We start from the raw sequence: 24,422 nt of genomic DNA, 5'->3' as shown, positions 1-24,422 counted from the left end.
TTAAAGAGCTTAAGTTTTAATCTTATGGAAAAAGTATTTTTTATTCTATGATTCATGAAATTATCGACTAAGAAATCTATGAGATTTGCATGACTTAAGGACACAAAGACTTTTTCCTCTATTTTATTATAATAGTTTTGTAGCTTAGATTTTTCTTATACCTATAATTTATTTGACTTAAATTTTTACATATGATCTGTGTTATGGATTGAGGTTTTGTTTTGCAAGTGAATGTTCAACTTTTTTACACTATATTGTTGAAAAGACTACTGATACCTTTTTTTTTTTTTAATTAAATTGCTTTTGTGGAGATTAACAGTTGAAGGAGACAGTCACAAATGGTAGATTCCTGGAAGTCTCGAACAGACTGTCTGAGGTCAGACAGAGTCAACATCTAACATCATCAGAGGCAGATCGAGAAAGTAAAAACAGTGGTCTCCTACCATAGAAGTTCACACCACAAAGGCAGAAAATCAAGACAGATCAATTTAAGAAGCAGAAGCAAAAAAGAAGAGTCTCACAAATAATGTGAAGATGAAGAAATACCCCCACTTGAAGGGAAAGGAGGAATCCTCAAAAAGAGAACTAAATGAAATAGAGACAAGTAAACTATCAGATATTGAGTTCCAAACAACAGTTCTAAGGAAGCTCAATGAGCTCAGTGAACTCAGAGAGAATTACCAAAAACTATAGGGAAACTACGAGAAACTTATTGCAAACTATATTACTATGAAAAAAAGACATAGAAACTATCAATAAGAGACAAGAGAAAATGAAGAATACAATTTCTGAATTGAAGAATACAGTAGAAGGAATCAAAAGCAGGCTAGATGAAGCAGAGGATCAAATCAGCGAGCTGGTGGACAAGGTATAAAAGAGCTCCCAGAAAGAGCAAGAAAATGAAAAAAGACTCAAAACGAATGAAGAGGCATTTAGGGAAATGCAAGACAACCTGAAACATAATAATATCCATATAATAGGGATACCAGAAGGAGAAGAGGATGAGGAAGGGATAGAGAACCTGTTTGAAAAAGTAATGATGGAAAACTTCCCTAATTTGAGGAGAGAAAAAGTCACACAAGTCCAGGAAGGACATAGGGCCCCATTCAAGAGGAACCCAATGAGACCCACTCCAAGACGCATCATGATTAAAATGGCAAATATCAAAGAAATACAGAGAATTCTAAAGGCAGCAAGGGAGAAAGAGGTAGTAACGTATAAGGGAGCCCCAATAGGGCTAGCAGCTGACTTCTCAACAGAAATACTGCAAGCCGGAAGGGAATGGCAAGAAATATTCCAAATAGTGAAAAGCAAAGGCCTGCAACCAAGGCTACTCTACCCAGCAAGGCCCTCAATTAAAATGGAAGAGGAAATAAGGAATTTCCCAGACAAAAGACGGCTAAAAGAATACATTTCCACCAAACCAGCGCTGCAAAATATGCTAAAGGGACTGCTTTAAGATGAATAAAAGGAGTCTATGAATACCCAGTTCCTTTCACAGTTGCCAATACTTGATATTACCAATATTTTTTAATATGAATTAATCTGATTGTGACAATGATGTGTTACTTTAGTTGTTCCTTTATTATTTGTTGAAACTAAACCTGGTTTTTTATATTTCTTGCCTATTTCTATTAATTTTAAAAAAGCTTTAAATGACTGTTTGGTATTCTTTATCCACTTTTTGATTAAGTGTTTGTAGAATTTTTTCCCTAAAAAATAAACAACCAAAACAAACCATTAACCCTTTTTTAGATGTGTTGCAAATACTTTCCTATTCTATTACTTGTCCTATAACTTTTTTTATATTTATATTACTGTACAATCTTAAATGTTTAATATAGTCATATTGTCAATATTTTACTTTATAGCTTCTGGGTTCAAATATTTTACTTCAGGGTAAGAAAAATATTAATTTGTATTTCCTCCTAAAACTCCTTAGGTTCTACATATTGATTTTTAATTCACCTGAATATTTCTTGTATAATGTGTGAAATAGGGCTCTCTATTTGTTTTATTTCAAGTAATAGTGGTCCATGCACTTTATTTGTTGAATAAGCCTTATTTTCCCCATTGATTTGAAATGTCAACTTAATCATATATTACATTGTTAGACAGATACATTTATATACATTTATCTCTAGAATGCTCATTATATTTCATTGATCTACTTGATTATTTCTGTGCTGGTGTCATATTGGTTTAATTGCTGAGACTTTATAATGGTTTTAAATTTTTTAATATTTTATAATTAACTTTGACATTTAAAAATAAATAAAATCAACTGCATTTAAGAAAGAAAGAAAGAGAGAGATGAAACTCTTACCAAAAAATAAATAAATAAATAAATTGCTTTTGCAATTATGTTGAAAATCAACTGGCTACATATGTGAAAGTCTCTTTTTGGACTACTTTCTTCTATTACTCTATATGTCTATCCTTTACCAATATCACACTGTTTTGATTATTTGATTATTTACAGTAAATCTGGGAACCATGTGGGAATAGTCCTCTAATTTTTTTTTTCTTTGTACTAGTCACTTTGCATTTTCATATAAAATTTCTACCTTTTTTAGGATAAAATTTAAGGTCATTGACTTTTCTTTTTCTAATTTTATAATGTAAGCATTAATACTAAAAATGTCCCTTTAAAGACAGCTTTATTTGCATCCCAATAGTTATTTTCTGGCTCACAAAGATTCAAGGTTAATTATTTTATTATTATAATGACAACACAGATAAGAGTTTTTCATATTACCAAAATATTTACACTAGGGATAACTAGAATGTTTATAAATTTGACTTGTTCCATTTAAAACACATTGTTTCCTATGCTTGGGATATTTGGGCATGCTTAAAAATTGAAAAATTATAAAACATTCAATTTTTAAGTATATTTTACTGATTATGTTATTACAGTTGTCCCAGTTTTCCTCCCTTTGCCCCCCTCCTCCCACTACTCCCTTTCCTTCCAGCAATCTCTCCCCTTAGTTCATGTCCATGGGTCCTGCATATAAGTTCTTTGGCTTCTCCATTTCCTATATTATTCTTATCATCCCCCTGTCTATTTTGTACCTACTAATTATGCTTCTTAATCCCTGCACCTTTTCCTTCATTCTCCCCTTCCCCCCAGCTGATACCCTCCATGTGATCTCCATACTTATGATTCTGTTCCTGTTCTCGTTGTTTGTTTAGTTCTTATTTTTTAGATTTGGTTGTTGATAGTTGTGAATTTGTTGCCATTTTTATATTCATTATTTTCATCATCTTCTTTATCTTAAATAAGTCCCTTTAACATTCCACGTAATAATGGCTTGGTGATGATGAGCTCCTTTAACTTCATGTTATCAAGGAAACACTGCCCTTCCATTCTAAATGATAGCTTTGCTGGATAGAGTAATCCTTGCTTTTACTCTATTTACTTACCAAATCCTTGCAAGGTTTTAGGTCCTTGCTTTTCATGACTTTGAATACTTCTTGCCAGTCCCTTCTTACCTGCAAAGTTTCTTTTGAGAAATCAGCTGATAGTCTTATGGGCACTCCATTGTAGGTAACTCTCTTCTTTTTTCTTGTTGCTTTTAAGATTCTCTCTTTATCTTTAACCTTTGGCATTTTTAATTATGATGTTTCTTGGTGTGGTCCTCTTTGGATCCAACTTGTTTAGAACTCTCTGTGTTTCCTGGACTTGTATGTCTATTTCCTTTGTAAAATTAAGGAAGTTTTCTTTCATTATTCTTTTCAAATAAGCTTTTAATTTCTTACTCTTTCTCTTTTCCTTCTGGCAACCCTATGATTCAGATGTTGGCATGTTTAGAGATGTACCAGAGTCATACTACCCTCATTTTGGTTTGTTTTGTTTTGAATTGTGTTTCTTCTTTTTATTTTGGTTGAATGTTTATTTCTTCCTTATGTTCCAAATCATTGATTTGACTCTTGCTTCCATCCCTTCACTGTTGTTCTTTGTAGATTTTTCTTTATTTCATTTACTATAACATTCATTTCATTCTTTATGTTGTTGTTGTACTCAGTGAGTTCTTTGAGCATCTTGATCACCAGTGTTTTGAACTCTGCATCTGTTAGATTGCTTATCTCCATTTCATTTTGTTCTTTTTCTGGGGTTTTGTTCTGTTCTTTCATTTGGGCCATATTTCTTTTTCTCCCCAATTTGGCAGCCTCCCTGTGTTTGTTCCTGTGTATTAGGTGGAGCTGCTTTGAATCCCTGTAAAAGGCTTCTGTAGATTGTGTGGGTTGGAGCCTTAGGTAATCACCAGGGTGGGAAACCCACTTCACCACTTTGTGGCTGTGTGTGGATTGAGGGCTTGGAGAAAGAAATGTGCCGCTGCCTGGCTTCTGGGGTTTGCCCAATACTAACCCCTTTTCCAGTCACTTCACCCACTCCTAGTATGTTACTGGTGCCCTTCCAGCTGTTGCCCTGGTGTTGAATCCCAAGTGGCTGGGTTTGCATACATTTTAAGACCATGTGGACCCTGTAAGCAAAGTTTCCCAAAAATCCGGCAGTTTCTTTCACAGCCCCAAACCCCACTGGTTTTTACAGCCAGAAGTTATGGGGATTTTTCTTCCTGGCTCTGGAGCCCTGGGCTGCGTGGTCTGGCCTGGGGCTGGGATTGCTCACCCCGAGGTATCCCTCCCAATATTTTTCCACCACACATGAATGTGGGACTGCCTGTGCCCATTTTTCCGCCACTGCTGTCTCTCCACACCACACCTTGTCTCATTGCCTCTTCTCCCCATCTCTGCACCTCTGCCCCTACTACATCTCTGGATGATGGGGGCTTCTTTAAACCCTAGTTTGTCAGACTTTCCATACAGTTAGATTTTCTAACAGTTCTGGGTATTATTTGTTTTGAGATTTAGTTGTAATTCTTTTATTCTTTTTGTGGTTGCATGAGGAGGTGAAGCATGTCTACCTACACCTCCATGTTGACCAAAAGTCTCCAAAACATTCCTTTTTTTTTTTTTTTACTAAGCAAGGCATCTAATTTTATATAATTTACACACAACTTTCAATTTTAGTAATGGGAACAATAAAATTATTTCCCTTCTTGATATTAAACAATAACAAGACTAACTCCCCAAGGCATGCACTACAGCCATATAATAGATTCTGTCATCAATATGATGGTCTTGGTATTTATTATTATGTTTACATTTTAAATTAAGTATTATTTGTTAAAGCAAAAACAGGCAAAGACAATGAACAGGCAGCTCATTAAAAAAGGAATATAAACAACCAATAACAACTCTGATATATCAACCTCATTTGTAATGAAAGAGACAAGGTACTATTATCCACTTATTCTGGAAAAGATTAAATTTTTAAAAAAAATGTAGTGTCTATAGTTTAGCAGGGAATATGCAGGTAAGAGGTGAAAAAGTGGTCATACACGTAAAACCAACTGGAAGTGTACGTTGCAGTTTTTTTGAGAGCAATTTGGCAACTTATCAAAGCTCTAAAAGTTTAATCCCTTTCAACCAAGCATTCCACTTCCAGAAACTTTCTCAATGACATAATTAAGCACATATCTCAAAATGTGGTTTCAGGGATATTCGCTGTACCACTGCTTATAGAAAAGTCTGCAGCCAATCAAAATGTCTAACAGAGAGAAAATAATGAGTAAATTGTGGGACACCTCCCTTATGGCAGACAATGGGCTTCCCCGTGATGCCATTCTTCCACCTCTCTTTAGCTTTTTCCTTGCCAAGAGTATACTTCCCACAGAGTCTAACAACTGGCTTTCTCAGTGATCTGATCTGAGTCAAGGGAAAATGAGGGGAAATCTTCTGAAGGCTCGTGGGAAATGTACCCCTCACCGACAAAACTGAGGTGTTAGAAGTGAAATAGCCTTTCCTGACTTTTAGATGCAATTTTATTAAGATGTGAAGCTAGAAGGTATAGCAACAGCTCTGATGACCATGAGACTAACCTAAGGCAAAACAAACTGAGGCAGAGGCAAAGAAAAGCATCTTTAATGACACCGCTCAACTGTGTGTTATGAGTTAATAAATGTCCTTGGTTACTTTACTCAATTATATTTGGACTGTGTTACCTCTGGTCAAAAACATCTTAACTGATATTAGCCATAAAATAGAATAGTTTAGAGCCAGTAAATGTTTTGCCACAGAAGTATTTATGAACATAAATGTGCAGTTAAGAGAAAAAAATTGCAAAATAGCCTGTTCCCATTTTTTAATGAAAAAACAAGATTATTACATGAACTCATTTGCCAAGAAAAAGGTTTTAGAAATAGTTATCTCTGATATAGTCATGACCGAAAGACAGGAATTTAAATGTTTCCTGTTTGCATATTTGCATTTTCTGCTTTTTTGTACAAACAAGCATGTAGAGGCATGCCTCAGAGATATTATGGGTTCAGTTCCGATTGCCATAATAAAGTTAGTCATAATCTGTTTGCTGGTGAAATACACAACCCGTGAAGTGCAATACACTTGAATCACAATAAAGCAAAGTGCAATAACACAAGGTATGCTTGTATCACTTAAGATTCTGTAACCTTTTCTATTTCTTCTGTCAATTCAATGTGATTCTTAGGAGGAAAAAAAGATAAACACATTCTACTAAGCTGTCTTGAACTGGGACTATGCTTTTTTAATAGTAAAAGTTGTTTTTCTTTTTCCCACTGTTTTGTGAAATAAAATTTGATAGTACCAGGCATTTATTTTTTAGAGACTATACTGAATATTACAAACAGTTTTTATTTCCTTTTGTTACTTACCATATCATAACTTTGTACTATTTTGTATCGTAATTTTTTCTGTGAGGCAAAACAGTCCCAAAATGAGGGATCTTCAGGGGTCACAGTGTTAGTAAACCAAGTGGGATTCAGCCTTCTGCCGCTGAGCACAAACATAACACTAAATTGTTGAGGAAAGAAAAAGGTTTTTATTAAAAGGTTGTCCAATTTGGGGTGGTGGGGACTCTCCAGCTCCAGACCAACTTCTTCCCCAAAACACAGAAAGAAGCCAGCTGCTTCCAGAAACAGAGTCGGTGTCCAGACACCCTGCCCCAGTCTTATCTGTCTCCCAAAGTCCAAGGCTGTTCTGTGAATGTGTCTCCAGCTCTCCAGCTTCAGGCTCTCTTTCTCTCTGGAGCGCACACTTGTGGGGCAAGTGTCTCCATTGCCTTGTGGCAGCTTCTTCCCCCTCCCAGGGCCAGGCATGCTGCCAGATCACTGTGGCTGGTCACAAATGGGACTCTATTAACGGGACCTGGGTTTTCAAGGCGGCTCATGCGCCTCAGGCTGGTGAACGTTTCCAGCCCCTGTGCCTATTCTCAGAGCAAGAGAATGGCATGGTCCGGAATCTGTGCCATGTGGCGCAAAGCTACAGCGTCCCAGTAGCCTGCCATTAGTGAGGTGCATGTCCTGCACGCTGGACTTGGCATCCGCTAGATGGCCTCCAACCAGTCAAGTGAAGGGAATGCAAAGGGCCGAAACTCCACAGTCTCCATTTAAATCTTCCGCCCCTAAATCCTGCGTGCTGTGAGAGCATTCAACTTGCCCGCCACGCCAGGCTGGCATCACCGCGCATGACTGCCTGCACACCCTCTCCGCACTTTCTCCTGCTACCATGATCCAGTAGTGGATAGTAGGGTTTTTAGCTGTGTGCACAGACACAGCGTCTCTGCCTAGGGCAGGGTGTCACGCGCAGTTTTTTAAACCCTCAGCCGGGGGTATGGAGTCACACCCCATGCTTGGTTTCAATCCATCACCTTGGGGTTTCCTGAAACCCCTCCCTTGCTTCAAGGAGTGCAGCCTTTCATGCCACTTTGGGGGATCCTTCCTTCTGCCCAGCAGCTCCTTGTTACAGTAGGAACAGCTGACATGAAGTCATTGTGGGTAAGAATAGTAAACTGCCTCGGGGATGGCTTAGGATCCTGTTGAGATGAAGCATCCTGATGGCTGGGTCCACTGGGTTCCCTAAGAGCTACTGCAACCAAATGGTGCTCCTCTACTTTGCTTTCCTCAAATGCCCATTTTTTCCTTCTCCCTCCAGAAACAAGTGTGTTTCTTTATGCATGTGGCCTACATGTAGGCCTAATGGGAATATATCAAATTCAAAGTCATTGCGATTCAAATCCTAGTTCAACACCTATGGCTTTTATGAAGCTTTCCTTCAGTGCCCAATTGCTATAAACCATATCCAGCTGAGTCCATTTATCCTTAAAGCCCCTGATTGTTTTTTATTCTTTGTTGGTAAACATTTTTTTTTTTTCAGAATATGAAAGAATTCTGACATTGAACCACGACCTGGAAAACTAGTTTTCATTATATCAATCCCAACTTGTAGTTCAAGTTCAAGAGCAAGGACAACACAGTCCCCTTGATGAGAGATGTTAAAATTGAAATTGGAGAAAGATCCAATAAGTTCATTGCAAAAACTGGTTTTCTTTTTGCAATTATTTGCAAAGGAATATTATTCCAAGGGATATTCAGTTTCTCTGCAACTAATTTACTTATTATCAGATGACCAGCCATGGCTGCCTTAGCATATCAGGCAAAGGTGAACTGGCCCATGTGCTCCTTCTCCTAAGGCTGGATCTATCGTAATGCCAGCAGCCATTGGCAGCCAAGTGCCGCAGAAAAAGGCCCAGTGCACACCCTTTTTTGCTGGCACCAAGCAGAACTGCTTGGTACGGAGAACCACTGAAAATGAACCTTGCCAACACCTAGGTCCTGATGGCTCTCAATAATTTTAATGTATCATATTTTCACTTTCATTTAATTCCCAATATTTTCTAATCTTCTTTGCAATATTATCTTTGATCCATTTGTTATTTTGAAGAGTTTTTTCAATTACCAAAAAACATTTTTTTCAGAAATTTTTCTTGGTATTTTAATTCTGTTATGATCAGAAAACATACTTTGTATGCCTTTAATTCTATTAAATGTGTCATTGTTTATTTTATGGCCCAGAATATTATATATGTTTGTGAATTTTCATATTTCCCTGTAACAATGACTAATCTGTTGTGGTGAGTGAAGTATTTTATGAATATTAAGTAGAGTTGGTTGATGATTTTGTTCAGGTCTTCTAATTCCTTATTGATTTTTCAGTCTAATTGTTTCATTGATCACAGAGAGAAAAATGTTGAATTTGTCAATCATAATTTTGGATTAGTCTATATTTTTTCAATTTTACCAGATTTTGCTTAGTGCCTTCTGAAGACCTGTTGTTAATACACGTTTTGTTATGTGTTATTTCCCTCTTTTTCCCAGGAAATGTTTCTATTCTGAAGTCTAATTTTCTGATATTAATATTGCCACTCCACGTAACTTTCTTTTGATTAGTATTTCTATGGGATTCTCAAATTTCCAATTTGTCACATCAGCATCTGCAACTACCCAAAGATCCACTGGTTTTCTTTCACCTGAATTAGTTCATTTATCAACACCAAGTTCAATCCTTATCCAAGCCCAAAATTAGCCATTTTCTCAGGGAAGGAAACTGTTTGCCAGCATAAGCTTATTAGAAAGGATTCTCTCCTCTCTGGAATATTACCCAGTCCTTTCTGCTTCCACATCACTCTGATGCCTTTAAAAATGTGGTTTTGGTCATTTATCCATTTTTTTAAGTTGTTTAATTTGGAACACTGGTCTGATGCCACCTATTGAATTCTACCATATACACATGCACACACACACATACATACACATATACATGTATGTATGCATTTAAGAAAAAGAACCTGTGTACCTACTTACCATTAACAGGGATAACCATAACCACTGGGTTTACTTTTACTTCTAGAGAAAAATTTAAAGTTAAAACAAAAATTCACAGACTCTAGCCCCTAATCAAGAGTAAATAGTATATGTGCTGCTGAAGCAAGCACATCAAGAGTAAACGGTATGTCAAACATAAGTAAAATCCCCTACCTAGTTAAATATTTCTTGAACAGAGCCATTAATGTTTTGGTGTTGCATTTAAAAGCTATGTACTCATCTTGTTACCTTATTTTCAAATAGCACAACATTTTTCTTAACAGAAATATAATGAACAAACATCTCAGCAATATTAAGTTTGTGTATGGTAAAGGAGAAGATGTGGTGAGACTGAGAGAAAATTTGGAGACATTTTCCCCCCCTATGATTCTTGCTAACAACTCTAGCTGGCCTTGTGGGAAGAGCCTTTGGTGTCAGAGAAATGAAAGATGTTATTTATTTTATTGTTAAACCCTCACATTGTGTAAGCCTTGAAAAATATATATGTTCTCATGCAGAAATAATTTCACCAGAGGGAAAACTCTCCTCCTATATTCTGAACAGTCTACCCAATGACAAAGATTGGAGGGATAATGGCAGATATAGTAGCTGTGCATAAGGAATAAATTACAGGAGCCAAGTAAAATAATGTATGTATGTGGTTGCTACAAATAAAGGTAAGCTTATGTCTATTCTATCCATTTTCAAACAGGCTTATAAGAAAAGCAAACCTCATCTCCAAGAAAGATACAAAAGAACGTAACTCCAACAGGATATTTTTTAATTTCAGAGAACTGATGTCCTGTAGAAAGTTATCTGAAGAGGGACATAACAGAACCACTGGAGCTGGGAATAATTTCCACATCTTTCAGTCCCTGGCTGAATCATTTAAATTCTCAACCCAGATTTTATGCCTAAGAGTGAGCATTAATTAGAAAAACCAATGTCATTTCAAAGTCAGATGAATAACTAATGCCTGGTATAGGTCTACTAAAGCAATTTCAACCAAAGATTTGTGTTGGGTCATCAGCAAGTGAATTAAACAAGAAACCTAAACGCAGTTGGCCTTTATAGCCTCAGGGGGACTTAATGAGTTCAAGATCCTTCCTTTTGAATTCAAAGGTACTCCAGAGTTTTTTAAATTATTGGCAAGAAAGTTATTGTGATAGAAACCTTGTACTGAAGAGGCTAAATGACTACTATCACTATTATTACTTAATATTACACTAAATGATATTAAGTTTTGGTTAGTGAATAAAGATAAACCAGAGATAAACTCTCATTATTTCCAAATTATATTATTAGATATCAAGAAATTTCATTAGAATTTCCAGAAATCATTAGAGTTAATATTGGGTTGGCCAGAAAGTTCATTTGCTTTTTTCCATAGGATGGCTGTAGGTACAATGGAGTCAGTCAGACTCCCTCACCCGTATGTCCAGGCGAACATAACTTAGGAGTGTTCATATAATCTTGAGTAGGAGCCCACATGTGTAGAATGAAGCTCTGTTATATAGCCATAAGGTCAGTATTGGCATTTTGCTGGCTTTGTGTGTACTTAGTATATAAGGGAGTTGGGACTTGCCACGGTGCAACTTGAGGCTTGTGATACACATGGATCACCCCACCCCGGAGTAAAGTCATGTCAGGCATCCTGACAGCTCCGCATATAGTCTTCCCTCTGCCTGAATCCCGTGTGAACCTGCCTGGCCTTGAAGACTTGCAGGACAGTTGGTTCAGTGGGCAGATTCGGCGCAGTATGGTATGGAGCCAGGACTCCCAGAGGGGGGATTAGAGGGGTGGCCTGCCACCGGTATGTGGTATTCTGTGGCAGGACTCCTAATGGCTTGGGGCTCTGCTCCAGGACTAGCCCAATGTTAATGGTGCAAGTGACAAAGTAGAGAAGGCCCCAAGGGTGGTAAGGGAGTGTAACGGGGCACAGCCAGGCCCCCTTGACAAAGGGTATTTATAACGGGATCCAGGGAATTTCTGATCAGAAATCTTCTGTATCTGAAGACCTAGGAAAGGTTGCCTGTACCTGGTGTGGTTTGAGTTTTGCTGTTTCCAATCAGAAATCTTCTGTATCTGAAGACCTAGGAAAGGTCACCTGTAACTGGCTAGGGAGAATGCCTTTGCCACCTGGGACCCAAGAAGGGCCATTCAGGGCTGATGAGTATTTCAGCCTGAGGTAAAGGAGCCTGTCTCTGCCAAGAGACCGGGCCTGAAAGGGCATGTCTCTGCCAGAAGACCAGTGATGCACTGGTGCAAGAGAATGCCTCTACCGGTATATCGTTCTTCTGGAACTCTGTCTGTGTTTTGAATTTTGCTCTGTACCTGCTCTGAAAAGGAAATGGAGGTTTCTCAGGGAAAGTTAAAACTTCACACTATCTAGGATATTAAGCAAGGGAAAAATATAAGGCATGGAAACAAAATCTTAGTGAATATCCGAAGAACAAGGGTTTTCCTTCACACTTTGTATTTTTCTTCCTACCTGATCCCTCCAGAATTGGGCATTCTGAAGGAGAGAGTGATGATGTAAGGCTCCTTTGCATACAACCAATAAGACCAGTCATTAATGGTGGTTTTATTAAGCCAAGTTTTGACTGGAATGTCACGCCTGAAGGAGGTATGCCTGGGTTCTGGATGTCACCAGAAAGCCCTAGGGAACTGGAATTGACTTGACAAACCCACGAGAAAAGAAAAGTCCTGGTACCTTGGTCGGTTGTGTGGTTTGTGGCAGTCTTTCCAGGGAAGGAATGAAGGTTGCTTTCCTGAAAGATGACTAAAAGGAACCTGCAGGCACAATGGAAGCCTTGAGGACTTGAGTGAAACAACTGGTACAGGCGAAGCCAGATGGCAGGTGTGTGGCTCAGCTTCTGTGCCCTGAAGGGCAGACTGAAAGGTCAATCTAAAGCTTCCTGTGTGAGTTCCAGCAAAGCGAACTTAAAGATCATGGATGATCCATGGCTGTTCTCTGTGTGTTTATGCAAATGAACACGCAAAATTTAAAAACTGGACTCAACATAGTCCCTTTAATGAAAATGAGGGTGATCTTAAGGAGAAAAATTGTGGTTCAAGGAAAATCGCAATGCTCAGTATTGGACATCGTAATGGCGTAGCTAACTGTCTTGAAATTATGTTTTCATTTGGAAGTTGAGACTGGGTTTGTAATATCACCAAAGATGTTTAATTTACAGGCACAAAGGACCTGTCAAATTGCCACTGTTAAATGTCATTTCAGCAAAGGCCTTGCAACTGAATGTCTCCCCAAAAGACAGTCTCACAGACAGAGTCTGGCTTGTGGGTTTCTGTGTGAATTAGCATGTGTGTCCTTCCTCGTGTTTTCATAGGGTGTATGCCTATGACCTCATTACCTGAGTCACTGTTTGCAATGTAGATGTGTTGCAAGGAGCCCATCTTCCTCATCGCTCCCGGAGGCCCAATGGTTCGGCTGAACCAAATGGTTGAGTTGGTGAAGGGTTGGGGTAATCTGTGGGCTTCACTTTAAAACTGATTTCCCTTTTCTGCCCCCATGGTTTGGACAGAGAGGGCCCAGAAATCTGAAAGGGGGGAAATCCTAAAGTAGTCCCCTCAGTCCGAGTTAAATATAGTGGGAAAGAACATTTGGGGCAGGTGTAGCATGCCTGGCACTCTTTCCTCCAGATAAGCTGTTCTTTTCCCTAATGTGGGACACTGAAGAATTGGTCCCTACCTTTGTCATTTAGTTGTTATGGTTTAATTGTGCCTTTTTACTGTCTTGTCAAATCTGTTACCTCCAGAATACGACAAGGATGCCAACTGTCCAGTAATGCCAGCCATTGGACATGAAGCCTGCCACTCCCCGGTAACAGCCAACTGACCTGGACTCTGCACGATCCTCTTCCTCACGGGAAGGCCATCCTCTATGCCACCCTCACACTTTCAGAGACCCCCAGACCCAGGAGTAGGTAGGATGGCAGCCATGTCCAGCAGGAAGCAACTACAAGAAGACAATGAGACCTTCGCCCATTGTCCTTTATAAGATTATAAAGCGGGATATTTGAAAGAGGGGATTTGTAATGGGGCACAGCCAGGCCCCCCAGGGCCCCGCAAAGGGTATTTGTAATGGGGTCCAGAAATTGGAGTGTCTAAGAAAAATATATTCTCTCCACCCCAAGATAGGCCGCCATGGGTGATGGCAGACCTGGAGCAGGGCCATTGAGAATTACTTAGCATGTCAATAACAACTGGATAGCTTCATTCCTCATATGCAAAGATGGTTATTTATCACCAAGGCTAATCAGGAAGGTTTGAAAGACTTAATACAGAATGTAACTGAGAGAGGAAGGAGAGACAAGGCCTGCGGGAGAGACAAAAGGACACAGACTCTGGGGAACAATGGTAAGACCGCATGGGAAGAAAGAGGGGAGAAAGGACTCTTGCTATTGGGCCATGAGAAGGTGCCACATGGTTTTGGATTAAGAACTGGCGATCGCGGCAATGCAGCGGATGGTGCTGAGAACCACGAGAGGCCTGCCCAGCCGAGCCCCAGACTTCTGTTCTTTTTCTTCTGAAGGACGGTACCCCTGACAGGCCTGACTGGCCTAACAAGGTAAAGAGGGGAAGGCAGGACTGTGTGTGTGCTAGTGGTTGTTTTAAAGGGATTTTGAGATTTAAGAGTGACATTTAGCCATTAATCAAACCTGTATAACTTTTGAATAAATAGTTCCTTTCCTTTTCACCAAACTCTGCCATTGAGAGCCATAATTCCAAGGGCAGAAGGCAAAGGATATACAACCGAGGGACCCCGGGGAAGGGGGATGGTGTTGTTTTGGTAATAGAATGTAGGCGCCCCACAGTGGGTCCATCTATCAGTAACAGGAGACCCTGAAGAAGCCGAGTGCCTGGGTGGCCATGGGGGTGTGAGCTAGGTGTTCCTTACGGCTTTGTGAACTGTGACAGAGACTGCATTTTGCGATGTGGCACAGCTATGAGAGCTCCGTGAGGGAGCAGAAGCCTTAGAGGCTCGGGTCTGTGCCCTGAAGGAAGCCCTCAGGACAGCAAATCACAGTGATTGCCCCTTCCCATCGATCATAGTGGGCGATTGCGGGGGGGTTTGAAGGTAGGAACTGCATTCCCTGCGGGCTCTCCCAGTAGTAATACAGAAGATGAAATCACAGCAGCCTGTGGCGCCTGGCAGGTATCTGGCTGGCCCCACCCAGATGGTCGAGCACACCACATTCTGTCCCTATACTCAGGCCTAACTAGTCGATCTGGAGAAACACTTTTTGGCAGTGGCCCGGGGAGCGGGGAGCCTTTAGTGGCATGGCTCCTATGCCTTTGTCATTTAGGGGTGGATAGTATCATGTGCGCTGATAATGAGATGGAAAAGTTGGCTTCCATCACAACTCACCCTTCCCCTTGCCAGTGGCTGCAAAATAGCTGGCAGCACAGAAGGAGACAGGGCTCTCGTTCTCTGCCACACTGGGTCATGGCTGCAATTCCTACTGTTGCGGTGGATGCAGAAGACATGCCAGACACTGTGAACAACTGGCAGCCCTACATGGACTTAGCGCAGACCCTAGACAAGTTGGGCATGCGCCAAGCCATGTTTAATCCCAATACTCAGGGCCCCGATGATGAATGCTTTATGCCAGGAATGAGGAATCTGGTACGGCAGCATACCAGTGCTGCTTCTTTTGCATCCCTCGTGGCTATTTTGGCCCCATTTGTCTGACGCCGTATTATTGACGTCACCACAATGGTGCTGAGCCCGGGAAAGGTGGAAAGTTGGCGGTAGCAAAAAGGAGTTGAGGGGGTGTCTCAAGCCTCCTCTGTTCCGCAGGCAAAGAGCAATCCCGTAAGGGTGACAGGACCCAGATGTACTCAGATCTTTTGGGGGCTAAAGTAGATAGAAATAAAGTTGATAAGAAACTGAACACTTACCTATTAGAACTGTGGAAACCGTTGCGAGCTGACTGACACTTCTTGAGGCCCCAAAAGAAGGAGGAGAAGGGAAAACCTGAGGACGCCACTTGAGAGGCCTGTCCTATCCAGCTGGAAGACCAGATGGCTGTGCCAACCTCCTGAGAAGAGGAAGGAGATCTCCTTTGTCAATTTGAATAGGGGGAGGGCCGAGGGACCTGTCTTCAGGGGGCGGGGACTGGAGGCTGCCTATGGAATTGGCTATCCATTGGTTCCCTACAAATGTCCAGCGAGTCCTGGCGTTAGTAGATATAGAAGCAGAATGTACGCTCCTGTATGGAAACCCTGAGAAGTTTTTGGGGCCTGAGTCCTCTTTTGATGGTTACAGGGGGCACAGTGTGGGAGTGAAGGCTATCGGCTTGCCCTGAGTATTGGGCAATTGCCCCCCCTCACTGTGAATATTCTGTTTATGTGTCACTTGTTCCTGAGTATGTCCTGGGCATTGTTGTGCTCCCTGCAAGGACTGTGGCTGCGAACCACTCCAGGAGAGTTCCACCTGAGAGTGCCAATGGTAAAAACCATGGTGCAGGGACTTGCTGAGCAGCCTCTTATTCAGTTGTCATCCCCCCAGTCGGTGAGAGCAGTTAAGCAGTACCGGTTGCCCGGGGGTTGGGGGGGGGGGTCATGAGGAGATTACAGCAACTATAGGAGAGCTGGAAAAGGTAGAGATAATAGGGCTGCTCACAGTCCCTTCAACTCCCCCATGTGGCCAGTGCAGAAGCCAGATGTCACATGGAGAATGACAGGAGATTACCAGGACCTGAATAAAGTTGTTCCCCCAATACATGCAGCGGTCCCCTCGGTGATGGACTTGATGGACCGGTTAACTGATGACTGGGAACTTTGTAGCTGATCAAGCAAATGCCTTTTTTCCCATTGATATTGCTCCAGAGAGTCAAGATCAATTTGCCTTTCTATGGGAAGGCTGGCAGTGGCCTTTACAGGGCTCCCTCAGAGGTATTTGCACAGCCTGACCATTTGTGATGGGCTGGTGGCAAAAGACCTGGCCAAGTGGTCACAGTCTGCCGCTGGGTGTCTTTTTACTATGTTGATGATGTCTTGCTAACCAGTGTTTCTCTTGTAGAATTAGAAAAGGCAATGCCTCAAGTGTCACACCTGAAGTCATGTGTTTGGTCAGTCAATGAAGACAAGCTGCAAGAGCCTGGAGTATCTGTCGAAATTTTGCATGTTGTCTGGTTGGGTAAGATGAAAGTAATCCCTGATACGGTAATAGATGAAATTCAGGGGTATCCTACCCTTCCCACTGTGAAGCAGCTCCAGACGTTTTTAGGCCTGCTGGGGCACTGGAGAGTCTTTGTGCCTCACCTTGCACAGATTATCTGCCTCTTAAACACTTTGGTAAAAAAAAAGGAGCGAAATGGGACTGGACCCCAACCTTGGAAGATGTGTTCCAAGGAGCGAAGCACATTATTAAATGCACTCAGGCTTTGCATGCTCTGGATTCTGCTAGACCCTGTGAGCTAAATGTGTATGCGACACAAGAAGGCTTTGAGTGGGGTTTATGGCAGCGATCAGAATGACTACAACAACCCCTGGGTTTCTGTTTACAACTATGGAAGGGAGCAGAGGTACAGTACTTCCCACTTGAAAGCAACTGGTGGCAGTATATGCTGCCTTATTGGCCATGGAGGCTGTAACAGGAACTGCCCCTGGAAAGTAAGAACCACTTACCCCATTATAGGATGGGTCCAAGACTGGATGGCCAATTATAGCAGTAGAATGGCCCAGACATCCACATTAGCTAAGTGGGAACTTACCTGCAACCAAGGAGTACTCTTTCAACTAGCCCCCTTCAGGGCAAGTTGCAGGTGTTGGGCCCTGTTACGTAAGTAGATGAAAAATCTACTGCTCCTTCCACTATAGAAGAAATGGAAGCCAGCCCTTTTTGTGAAGGGCAGGCACCTATTTCCTTAGATGCATGGTATACTGATGGGTCCTGCAGGGGCCAGCCTGCCATGTGGGCTGCTGAGGCGATTCAAACAGAAACAGACACGGGCTGGTTTGACACCGAAGTAGGTCAGAGTGGCCAGTGGGCAGAACTGTGGGCCGTGTGGTGCGTGGTTGGCAATGAAGCACCAGCCCTGACTATTTGTACAGATAGTTGGGAGGTGTACTGGGAGCCAATGTTACGGATTTCTACATGGCATGCAAATGAATGGATGGTTATGCACAGGCCATTAGGGAAGCAGACGTTGGGGCAAGGCCTATGGAATTAGGCCACCAGAAACAAATCACTGTATATCATGTGACTGGGCATGCACTCTTTGCTTCCCTGGAGAATGATGAGGCTAACACTCTAGTCAAGGTGTGATGGCTAGAAATGGTGCCTACCAGCTGATTGGGAAGTGAAGAAGCCCAATGGCTACATTGTCACCTCTTACATGCTAGACAGAGGCCATGAAGTCCACTATAAAACTTGGGGGTTACCTGTCTCCTGAGCAGAGGTATAGGAAGCATGTGAGACCTGTGTTGTCTGCTTGTGAGATCATCTCTGGAGGCCTGTGAGCACTACTGGGCAGGTGGGGAGAGGACGGGTGCCACTGACCTGGTAGCAGAGGGATGTAATCGGACCCCTACCTAGTTCTGAGGGGTACACATATGCAATTGCATGTATGGGCAGGGCTACTGGACTTTTCGCTGCTCACCCTGCAGAGCACCCAGATCAGAGAGTGGTAATCACTGCTCTGGAGTACTTATGTGCTGCCTATGGGTGACCCTTAATCACTGAAAGTTATTACGGGATGCATTTTACAGGGGCTTTGGTGCAACAATGGGCTTGAGACTTGCAGATTGACTGGAAGTTCCATGTGGCCTATCACCCCTAAGCTGCCAGGATGATTGAATGGTATGATGGTCTCTTAAAGCAGGGCCTGCGAGCCACGGCTGCCACCTTTATGCTGGAGGGTTGGACAAAATGCTTGTGGACTGTCCTCTGGGCTCTGTAGGAGAGTAGGAGGGGGGACCCAGCTCTGGTGGAAGCATTACTCCACCAGACAGCAGCTCCGATTTAGCTACAAGTACAGACTAAGGATGCTTTGCTGAAAGCTGGCATGGGGAAATGGAAATATTTTCTTGCCTGCACTTGAGGGCCTGGAGCAAGGGTAAACAGCCACTTGGATATGGCCTTGGGAGATAAAAGTCCCCTACATGTGATGGGTGGCCCTTGTTGCCCCTTGGAGGCAAGGGATGGAGAAAAACTTGCAAAGAGTGCCCTGGGTGATGGGGACATGGCCCCCAGTATTAAAGGTAACATACCCAGAGCCGGCAGATCATGAAACACTGCTCTATTGCTCCTTTGTGATATCTTTATGGCCCATTATCAGTTCTCCTGTCTTGTTGCAAGTAGGTGCTTAGCCCCCAGGAGAGGCACAAAAGGTATGGTTTTTGTGCCCAGGAAGGCCCCTTCTGTTGGCCACTGTCTTGTGGGCTGACCAGAAACTTGCTTGTATTTTGCCTGAGTGTCATGATTTGCCCTTATTGGTCCTATAACTTCTTTGTCTCTCTGCCGCTAGGGTAGAAACTAACACCCTAGTTGACTGATACATACCTATGCCTCAGTGGCTAACCAATCAATGTGCTGCATCTGCGCTGAGATCCTCCTTAGCATGGCTGCCGGCCTCCCATGGCTCATCTCTCTGGCTTCTGTCTCAAATTGGACTCGGTTACAGCACCGGTGGAACTGTGCACATTCCTTGTGGAACACGACCTGGACAGACATCTATGCTGGGGCGGGGCAGAGCAGTGGTATGACTGGCCCCGGCCAGTAGTCAGCTATTCCATATGTGATGACTTGGGGTGGCTCATGCCTGAGGCCATGGAGTTGGCCGGACAAGCCCTCCTTTGTATTGAGAACCCTATAGGACAAGCCCAAGTGAGCTGGACTCTGATAGGTCTGTGTCAGAAGCATACTCTTAACCATTACTTGGAGGTACAGAATGATGTGTGGCCCGCAGTTCCCACTGGGGTCCTCTGGGTGTGTGGCTCACATGAGTGGCCTTACTTGCTCAGAAATTGGACTGGCCATTGCACCTGGGGGTGGCCTTATCTGCCTGCCTGAGTTCAGAAAACTCTTACGAACCAGCCAGTCAATTGGGAAGCCTTTAAGGTGCAACACCAGATAAAGTGTACCCCCTGGTGGTATTACCCATTAGCCATTTTTTTCTCCTCTGGCTGCTTCTATAGTCACTGAGACTGAGACTTTAGCTTTGCACACTGCTCATGCATTGAATGCAACACATGATTCTTTGAGCCTCTTAAATGAGGAAGTGTATCAATTAAGAAAAGTTGCTCTATAAAATCGCATGGCCTTAGACATGCTCACTGTATCACAAGGCAGGGTATGTGCTCTAGTCGGGGCCGAATGCTGTGTCTATATTCCAGATGTTCATCACAATGTTAGCCAAGCTCTCCTGGCTTTAGCTTCTGAGACCCATGCTGTCGAACTCCTAACAGGTGATCCCCTGTAGAAATGGTGGGCACCCTTATCTACTGAATGATGGTGGGTCCTTGCTGTCTTGGGCTGCAGCGCTTGTGGTTTGGTTAAGTGCTGTTGCAGCTTATACTGCTGTTGCAGCATTTTGCAGGGCTCTGCCCTCCTTGCCAAGGGACCCTCACGGAAGACACCCTCATGAAGATTGTACAGTGAGGAACCCTGAAAAGGTGGAACATAGGGACAATGGACTCAGTCAGGCTCCCTTACCCAGATGTCCAGGAAAACTTAACTTAGGAGTGTTCATAAAACCTTGAGTAGGGGCCTGCATTTGTAGAATGAAGCTCTGTTATATAACTAGAAGGTCAGTATTGGCACCTCATTGGCTTTGTGTGCACTTAATACATAAAGTAGTCAGGATTTACCATGGTGCGACTCACGGCTTGTGGCAAGCGTGGTTCACACCACCCCAGAATAAAGGCATGTAAGACATCCTGCTGGCTCTGTGTGTAGTCTTCTATCTGCCTGAATCCTGTGGGAACCTGCCTGGCCTCAAATGCTTGCAGGACAATGGCTCTAGTAGCACCTACTTGTTTTTAACTTCATTCGAAACAATTTTGTTAGATTTTATCGTGACAGCTGTCATGTCAGCATGCATTAAAAAAAAAATCAAAATTGGTGAATTTTTGTGTAGCCATTTTAATATTGAAAATGGAAGAAACTACACAACATTTTTGGTATATTATGGTTTACTATTTCAAGAAATGTAAAAATGCAACTGAAACACACAACAAAGAATCATGTGTGACTGATCAAGTATGTCAAGAGTAGTTTGGGAAGTTTCATGCTGGAGATTTCTCGCTAGACGATGCGCCACAGTCATGTAGACCAGTTGAAGTTGATAGTGACCAACTCCAGACAGTAAATGAGAACAATAAACATTATACCATGTGGGAGATAGTCAACATACTCAAAATATCCAAATAATAATGTTATTGATGAATATAAAAAAGTCTTTTATGGAAAAAACTAAACATACATTTTTGGCTAACACAATACAATGTCATTAAAGCACTGGATACAAGAAAAATGTATATAGGAATGTTTGTGGGAGAAAATATCACAAGCTAATACCTGAAGGGTGGTTAAGAGTTAGCAAGAGGAAGGGGAGGAGCAGAAGGGGACTGAAGCAGATGAGGGTATTGTTTCTATACTGTTGGGAAATGCCCTGGGTTTCAGGGACTGTAGCCTCCCCGACAGGCAAGAGGGCCCCAAGGCTGTAGCTAATCAAGGAGGCCTTGGGAAAACAGGCCACTGAGGAGATGAAACCTGTCCCCCTTGCATCATCCTGCTTGACCCTGTGATGGTCAGTGATCCAGGACGGGTAAGTTCTCTTGCAAGGAGAGATGACCTAAGACAGGCATCGACTGGTATGGGTAGCAGGACAAGGACTTGGGGGACATGGAGAAAGGGCAAAAAGGCCCGCAGCCTTCGACTTGGTTTGGACTTGGAGTCCTCCTTCTATCTGAAAGAAGTCTCCTTATCTCTTGGTGGCTCTGCCCCACCTGCCTGGCTCAGGCTTGAAACAATACTAAAGGCAGGTACAGCCCTGAACTGGATTGGGCTGTTCCTGGGGACAATCAGGCCTAGAAGTAAGTTCCTCTAAGCACAATGTGTTCTTCCCTGAAAAGCTATGATAAAAAGTTCATACTGGGCTCTGGCTGCTGTGGTTCAGTGGATTGAGCACTGGACTGTGAATCAAAGGGTCACCGGTTTGGTTCCCAGTTGGGGCATATGCTTTTGTTGTAGGCCGGGTCCCTGGTGGGGAACACACAAGAGGCAACCATCCACTGATGTTTCTCTTCCTCTCTTTCTCTGTCCCTTCCCCTCTCTAGAAATAAATAAATAAATAAAATCTTTAAAACAAACAAAAAAAGGCTCATCCTGGGAAGGAGATCTACATTATTTATAGACCCTGAACTGAGGCAGATCTCTTGTGTCCCTTCAATTGTTATCTATGATCTCTGTTTTCTGTAAAAACAGCCTTTTGACATTGATCAATGAGCTTTGTTGTATACCTCTGTGCATATTGTTCTCAATAAAAGCCTTTGGAGTCAGGGGTTCGGGGCCTTCTTCCCTAGAGGGAAGAACCATATCCCTCTCCTGGCAAACAGAGAAGTATTTGCGATGACTAGTGTTTATTTCCCCTGATCCGTGACAGCCCCCGGACGGGCTCTGCAGGATTCAGAGCCCCAGTTCCCTCCTCAGCTGGCTCTGGACAGTAACTCTCAGATCCAGGAGTGCGCGCTCCCGTGCTCTCTGCAAGGTGTCGTCCTCAACACCCCCCATCCCTTCCCCCAACCCTACACTATCCAAAGGAAATTTCTGTGCAAGGTCTGGAGCAAAGGAAGCTCTTGATGGCTTAGGAAGCAAAGAAAGCTCAAGATGCTTGTTATTGCATGTCGGATTTGATGCAATTCCAGACAACAATTCAATGGGATGTTTTGGAACTTCATTAGTTATCTTAAAGGGTGTTTTGTTTTGTTTTGTTTTTTGAAAAGGAATGTACTATTATAATGAAAATTAAAGGGAACGAAGAGTTTGAGAACTGAATATGTAGTTTGAACCAATTTCTGTAAAAATTGGGGATCCAGAAGTAGACATTATATATATTCTTATACTAAATATATACACAGACAATTTCTGGAAGGAAACAACTAAAAGGATGTCATCAATGGCCCCAGAAGAGAATAACTGAGATTTTGAAGGGGACACAGGATCGGGTGGGGGAGGAGTTTTCTCTTTGCTTTATACCTTTTAGTATCATTTGCATTATTTCTATGACCATGTTGTACTGTTACAATTCTTTAAGTTCTTTCAATCAGCAAATAATCCTCCCTGAAAATATTTCTAGAAGAAAACAACAAAAATATGATTTGAAAATCATCTAGCAAGTATTGGTGCTACTAGTATTAAAACATATTGTGGCATACAATTACAAACCCCTCTATATACCATCAGTGACACAAGATAGCCAAGAAATAAACTTAAATATAGTATGAAATCAAAATAGATAAAGGATATGTCACTAAGCAATGGAAAAAGAAGGACTTATTCAATAAATTAATTTGGAACAATTGTTTACCAGTTTGGAAAACATTCATATAGATTCTCACCTCACATTGAACATCAAAATAAATTCCAGATGGTTTAGAGTAAATATATAAAAACAAATCACAACAGGAAAAGATAGAAGTAAATATTTTTCAAACTTTTGGAAGGAGACAGCTGAAAAGCAAGAGAAACAGGGAAATATTTAACCATATGAACATTTAAAATTTCTATATATCTCTGAAGATAAACCACAATTAAAATAAAGAGACAAATTTAAACCTGATTGTACTGATACATATTTGGAAAAATACCAAAACTTCAGTTGTTATACAAATGAGATTAATTCCCAGAAGAGAAAATATGTCTTCAATAAACATAGGGAATGTCCAATCTTACTAGTATCAGAAAAGTGAAAATTCAAATGACTTCTTGTTTTTTTACTATAAAATTAACAAATTTTGAATTATTGGTAGTGCAATATCTAATGTCAGTAAGATGCCTACTATTAGTTCCTGATAAAAATGATTTACATCTGTACCAATTTATGGTATAAATATTTTAGGAAGTATTTTGGCAATATGTATGATGGCTGTAAAAGTTCTTTTTTTTTTTTGCCATAGTAATTATACTTGCATCTACCTTAAGTAAATAATACTAAATATGAGAAAAACTTTATAAATAAAATTTGTCTAAGTATTATTTAAAATGGCATCCAGCAATAAAAGAATGACTAGGTTATGTCATCATGTAGATAGAATATAGTATTTTTATTTTGCCAAGGGCATGTGCTCAGAATGCAAAAATGCCTGTTTTGCAATACTGAGTAGAAAGAAGCAATATAAAATTATATTTACTGAATGCTTATAATTGGGTTAAATAAAAAACATATAGAAAAAGATGGGAAGGAAAAATAATGCTTTAAAATAAAAAAATGACAAAATTAAAAATTTAAATATTTATACTACCAACACAGTTCTTATTCTTTTCCCTAAATTTTCTTTTAATATAAAATAACTTAATTGAAAATAGAATAATGTTAAAAATGTATTTCGTATATTTCTTTCCTATTAAACATCACACTTAATGGTACAAATTTGAAAGAAAGATCTCTAAGATCATGAACAAGGATGCTTACTATCTTATTTTATTCA

The 24,422-nt window shown here is 41.4% G+C and overlaps 1 pseudogene; it reads right to left on the bottom strand.

The window, feature by feature from the left end:
- Positions 1-6,759: 6,759 nt before the first annotated feature.
- On the bottom strand, positions 6,760-13,169 carry LOC129064457 (L-aminoadipate-semialdehyde dehydrogenase-phosphopantetheinyl transferase-like; annotated as a pseudogene).
- Positions 13,170-24,422: the final 11,253 nt, after the last annotated feature.

Source organism: Pteronotus mesoamericanus, unplaced genomic scaffold (assembly GCF_021234165.1).
Source record: "Pteronotus mesoamericanus isolate MK-2021 breed Mesoamerican mustached bat unplaced genomic scaffold, CSHL_Meso_final contig_164, whole genome shotgun sequence".
In the NCBI taxonomy this organism is placed as follows: Eukaryota; Metazoa; Chordata; class Mammalia; order Chiroptera; family Mormoopidae; genus Pteronotus; species Pteronotus mesoamericanus.
Note: the sequence above shows the minus strand (reverse complement) of the source record. Positions and strands in the feature narration are given on the sequence as shown.